The sequence below is a fragment of the Rattus norvegicus genome, chromosome 15 (genome assembly GCF_036323735.1).
Source record: "Rattus norvegicus strain BN/NHsdMcwi chromosome 15, GRCr8, whole genome shotgun sequence".
In the NCBI taxonomy this organism is placed as follows: Eukaryota; Metazoa; Chordata; class Mammalia; order Rodentia; family Muridae; genus Rattus; species Rattus norvegicus.
The window spans coordinates 77,275,358-77,281,621 of record NC_086033.1 but is presented as its reverse complement, the minus strand read 5'-3'; the positions used below and the strand labels follow the sequence as shown (position 1 = coordinate 77,281,621).

Sequence of the window (6,264 nt, the reverse complement as noted above, 5' to 3'; positions counted from 1 at the left end):
ATTTTTTGCTCTTCTGGATTTTTTGTTATTCCAAATGAATTTGAAAATCACTCTTTCTAACTCTATGAAGAATTGAATTGGAATTTTGATGGAGATTGCATTGAATCTGTAGATTGCTTTTGGCAAAATGGCCATTTTTACAACATTAATCCTGCCAATCCATAAGCATGGGAGATCCTTCCACCTTCTGAGATCTTCATTTTCTCTCTTCAGAGACTTGAAGTTCTTATCATACAGATCTTTCACTTGCTTCATTAGAGTCACACCAAGGTATTTTATATTATTCGTGACTATTGTGAAGGGTGTCATTTCTCTAATTTCTTCTTAGCCTGCTTATCCTTTGAGTAGAGGAAAGCTACTGATTTGTTTGCATTAATTTTATATCCAGCCACTTGGCTGAAGTTGATTATCAGGTGGGAGTTTTCTAGTGGAAAGGCCTGGGTCTTTGAGGTAACCCACTTAGGAGGACCCAAGATTCTATACACTTTGATTAGGCTTTTCTGTGCTTCCTGGTATGCCACAGTGAAAGGAATCATCTTCATCATTTTTCATCGGTAGCAGCTTTAACAGCACCAATCATGTCACAACAACTGCCATGCCTTATACCCCATGACAAGTGAATTATCTCATGAGCCAAATTTTGTTTCATTCATATCTTTTGGATAAGCCAATACAAGAGGAAGTGATGGAGTATTGGGAACAATATGAACTGGGGCTTGGAGGATGTAGCATTATGTAGGCATGCTCTTTAAAGATGTTTCTTACCTGAGTCCCTCTTGTCTCACTTGGCTTCCTGGGATTCTTCACAAAGCCCACACTGCCACAAGATTGTCCTTGCCTCAGTTTTGACTCACTGCATCCAACTGAGCATGCAATAAATCCTGAAACCAAGAGCCCACAAGAAATAACCCTCAAACTTTTCTTTTAAAAAGTTCAATCTTTTCATCTTAGTGATAATGAATATCAATGTAATATTAACATCCTTGCAAAAGTATTCCCTCCCACACACATTCCAGTCCCTCTGCCTCCCCACTAACTCTCTCACTGCTGTCCAGTCCCCTGTTTTCTTTCAGAAAAAAGCAGATCTCCTAGGGCATATCTTGTTAGAGCACTGCATTGCAGATGCTTGAGGCTCTAAAGGCCAGTCCCACACTCAAATCTATAAGAGCATTGCTTATGATAATCATTTATGGAAGCATAATTCAGAGGTGATATTTAATAACAATGAGGATATTATACTTATTTTTTCAAAAATCTTATTCAAGAGCCCATATAAATTTTCATTTGATTGCAGAATTTAAGTGAGGATATTTTGAAACTAATCCAATTGAAGAAATATAAATCAGATCTAAAGCAAGCAACAAATATCATGCAGTCATGTTAAGTATCGTCCACATTTTTAAAACAATGAAAATTATGATCTCTTGACCTCAGGACATATTTGACATAATGTCAACTTCAAAAACAGTAACTCCAAGTGATGAGAAATGATGCATAGGCTAGACCTACAAAACTACAGATTTATTAAAAAAATAATGTCCCCTAAGTATATTTAGCTGCTGAAAGTTTTCAGATGCAAATCATAAATTGTATAAAACATGTATACCAATTTTTTCTCATCACCATGAGAAAAAAAATTGGCTAAACAGTTTAAGAGAAGTACGATTTATTTCTGTTAATGGTTTCATACTTTGTGGTACTGAAAGCTTGCTGGCATGGGTAGTTTCTGTCTGTGATGGAAAGTGGCTTTGATTCACGGTACGTACCTCATAGTGAACAATGTGGGGGAGGGCTGGACAGAAGCAGCGCTGAGGTGTAACCATTAAAGGCCACTACCAAGGACTTAGCTTCTTCCAATTAGTCCTCAAAAGCATAACAGTATCCCCAAATATTAACACCCATTTGAGACAAGTAATTAAATTCTTGAGATATTTTATATTGAAAGCAATACTTTTAATCTTTTCTCCAAGTCGAGTAAACTTTTCCAAAACTGTAAAATTTTGAAGAGTAAATGAATTATTTTGGTTTTTAACTTTCTAATAAGTTTCAGTGTTATTGGTCCATGAAATCAATGTGTAGACCAGGCTCATCTTAAGTTTACAACACCCTTGACTTCAGTCAAATGAGTTCTGAGGAGACTAGCTTGAGTCAGTGTAATAGGCTTAGGTTTGATCTTAAGATATTTCAGACCGTCATGCACTAATGATAACTGAGTAATGTGTGTTATAAATGATTATTTTTGTCCAGCTACCTGTATAGGCCTGAAGCTACAATAAATGGATGACTAAATGAATGAATGAATAAATAGGTAGATAGACAGACAGAAAAATAGACAAACATATAAAAAGCCAGATGCACTGGTGTATACCTACAATCCTAGACTTCCTAGGAGGTGACATGAGAAGCTCTGGAAGTGAGACTGGAAGATGAAGAACAGCAGGAACAATGTGTAGACCAGGCTCATCTTAAGTTTACAACACCCTTGACTTCAGTCAAATGAGTTCTGAGGAGGATTACTGAAAGCTAAGTTTTTGTAGTTTTAAACAGTGACCGTTAATGGCCACTGTTCAAATATTTCCATTAAAATTCAGTTTCTTAACAATGTCCCCAGGTATTTTCTTTCATATGTCATGACCAATGTACTTAACTTCATGTGTTCAGATTTATTTAAATAGAGACCAGGAAGGTGAGGGAGGAACGGTTGGCTTATTCAGGGTTGGGAATTTAAATTGACTTAAAACAAATAAAGTTAAATTAAAACAAAAACAAAAAATATAGTTGTTTATGATCCCTTAAATTAATTGATCATTTCACTCAAAGTCCATCTGATTCCAAAATCAATACTAAAACTGTCTTCCTATTATATTGAAATAGGGATTTGAGGATTGGAACTGTTGCAAATTCTTTGAAAATATTAAATATCAGCGTAAATGAGGTGATACTTCAAGCAGTCTAAGAAGAATCTGTTCATTATGTTAATCATGCCGGTATTTGTTCGTGGTTTATATTTTATTCTCTGTAGATGAGTAGGTTTAGTACACATTAAATGTATTTACTTACTAAGTATCCCTAGATCTAATCGTGATGATTCGAATTTTATCCATTTTCACTCAGTTACAGTCCTTGTCATTTTCTTGTCATTACAAATCTTAACATAGCTTTAACGTTGGGTTTTCTTTTACTGAACTCCAATTTTGATATTTTAGGGTGCATTTAGTAAAGAAATAAAATGCATAATTACTTATGTTACCCATGAAGTTTGCAAATGCAAATGTACAGAAGTCATTATTTTATTTTAAATAATTCTGCCAAATAAAAATAAATTGAAAGAGGAAGGAATTATCTCAAAATAAAAGCAATCTCCACATTTGTGATATCCTCCAGTCCACTGTAAAGCAGATTATCAAATATTATGTAATTACAGCTTACGTCGCCATATGAATGGTTCTGGCTTACTCCAAAAATATCACCATGTTGCTTGATTAAAGAAAAACACCAAGTCGGTTGATACAGCGCTAATCTTCTAAGCTATTTTAAATAAGCCTACAGAACTGAATATGCTGTCATAAAGAAAACCCAGTCGGCTTTTCACACATTTTTCCTTGCTTTTATCCTCTTTACCTGAGAGCCATGATTCTTGCTTCCTAATAACGAATTTCCAAGCCTCCTTGGAATTCCTTTTCCTCTGTTAACAGTCCAGTGAGTCTTTATCTACCGCTCCAGACAGCCATCTTCTCAAATCACCTGGAGATGTGAATGATAACCTTATCACCTGTGAGACAGAAACATCAAAATTCTGGCCACCATTCAACAAGATAGCTTTTTCTTATCTGATGCTATCCATCTATAATGTGTAAGGACAGAGCCTTCTCTAAGTAATGCAGCTGGTTATAGCAGCTAAGAATAGCACAGGCTTCTGTCCAGATGATTTAGAGGAGCTCACCTTCATCAAAATGAACTGGCCTAGGACAACTGACACCCGAAGGACAACGGCAACACCCTGCGTTAAGTAAATTACAGACAGACTGAGTCCGAAATGAATACATTTTTGCTCAAATTTGTATCCTTTGACAACAGTAAGTGGTTCGTTCATTTTATAATTTTAGCATATAACAATAAAAATGATTATCTATATTCTGTTATGTAATCCAAAACACTAGACACAGCTGTATAAGACTAGAGAACAGATGAAATATATTTGAGCGCAGTTGCAATGTACATCATGTAAAATCATGAAATATGCATGGCCTCCTTCTATTTTTGTCAGATGACATATCTTGCATATTTGATATTTCTTTAACATTTTTTTTAGTGTGGTATTATGTGAAGGATCATGATGCCCTCCACTGTATGAATAAATACAGATAAACAATGATAAGGGAGAGAGTTCTTTGACAACTATGGAATGGGTAGTTATTTTATCACTTGTCTAAGTTCTTTAATCTGAAATGAGTATTCTTCTCAGTAACAAGATAGATAAAAAAATTGATATGTTTTCTGTTTGAATAAATGCAACAACACTTTGCCTTATCAGTATAAAGCAGTTTATTATTTTAAATGTAAATATTAAACATTGAAGAAAATATGCCTCAACTATTTACAGATGCCTGATAACTAAATTCAATCATGGGAACCCAGTGGGTAAAAGGAGAGAACTGACTCCTGAATCTATCCTCTGACTTCCAAAGGTATGCTATGGCACACATATAAGCAAACACACAGACACAGACACACAGACACAGATACACACACACACACACACACACACACACTCTAAATGAATGAAAACCGATATAATGTAGTTTTGATAATATATTGTCATATCTTATACATAGAGAAATATCTATATTTTATTTATTTTTATTATGACCATTTTAGTTTTTGGAGGTTTTCTTTCTTTTTTGCACACAAGTCTCATCAGGTCTGGAGAAAGTCTGGTGCGAGCAAAACCTCTCTACTTGAAGTAATTTTAAAACTTGAGTTTCTAAGAATAAAAGTACAGCGCATCGCTCCTGTTCCAAGCTCTTTAAATCTTAATGATTTTGCTCTAGACATGGACATAGGCTCTCCTTTCCGACTTCCACTTTCAAACTCACATTAATGGTTTAGGTGTTTGCAGTTAAAAGGAGCTGAATAGCTCTAGATACATTATGGCTCCTCTCTTCTTTAAAAATAAGACTTGAGGTTTTGCATAATTTACGTAGACTTCAGGTACTAGAGGTATTAAGAGAGTTTTATTAAAGGGGTGTGTGGGCAGTGGAATGTGCACCAGAGTGACATTTCCTAATTGTCAGTGGTACATTTCAATAAACTGCAGGCTCACCTGCCAATCACAGGATAAAGGCCAGGCATAGAGCAATGTTTGAATTAATTATTAATATCAATTGGCCATTAGAGCACTTTGGTTTCTTGCTGTGTGGCAAAGCATATCAATAGAAGTGCTGGAGAGCAGGCAATTTGCATGCAGATGGCTCGTAGTTATAATAAATTGTAGAAAGTTCTAATTCTCACTTGACCTTCTACAACTTCCTTTTGTGGGGTCGGTCACACTGATGATATTACGATGTCTTAATTATCTTGGATAGGTACGCAGGATCTGAAACCTGAACAGATGAATGGAATAGGTCAGGGTATGGAGAAATGGGACTGTTGCTTACACTCTGTCCTATAGCTGGCCCAGCGTTTCAGGTGAATTGGAGCTGGACTGTTACTTCAGGTATCTACGGATAAAAGATTTTTATTATTTTCATCAACGTCCATCAATTCTTCATGCTAATCATTTCCCTGAGTCTTTTTGCCATGAGTACACACATGTTTCTATGCTGTGCCCTATCCTCATTATCATCTCTTGCTCTCACCTCAGATAAATGAAAACTTTTGTTGTTCTTCCTATGAAAAGTCACACAAACACTGTGATTAAATCTTATCTTAAAAAAAAAACCTCATTCACTTTTGCAGATTTATAAACAAAAGGTACATGTAATTCTTTGGCAACAAAATAGCAAAAGATCAGCATCAAAAATAGGATGTAACTTTATAATCTCTACGTTGTTGTTCCACACCGGAATCTCCCAAATCGGTCAAAAGTTTAAAAATTAGCAAAGAAATATTGTAAAGTCAATGCCATATAGATAAGAATGAGTAGAATTCAATATCTATTTAATAGTGTGTGTTTCTAGTCTATTCTACTTTTTATCTTTAAAATTGTAGCAATACAAAATTCAATAGAAAGAACTAAGTATACTAGAAGTCATATAGCTACAT

The 6,264-nt window shown here is 35.1% G+C and overlaps 1 long non-coding RNA gene across 1 annotated transcript; it reads right to left on the bottom strand.

The window, feature by feature from the left end:
• Positions 1–365: 365 nt before the first annotated feature.
• Positions 366–5,710, bottom strand: LOC108353042 (uncharacterized). The gene is made up of 3 exons (XR_001841527.2): positions 5,517–5,710; positions 3,622–3,772; positions 366–881 (listed from the first exon to the last, which is right to left on the bottom strand). It is a non-coding gene; the product is annotated as an uncharacterized LOC108353042 (long non-coding RNA).
• Positions 5,711–6,264: the final 554 nt, after the last annotated feature.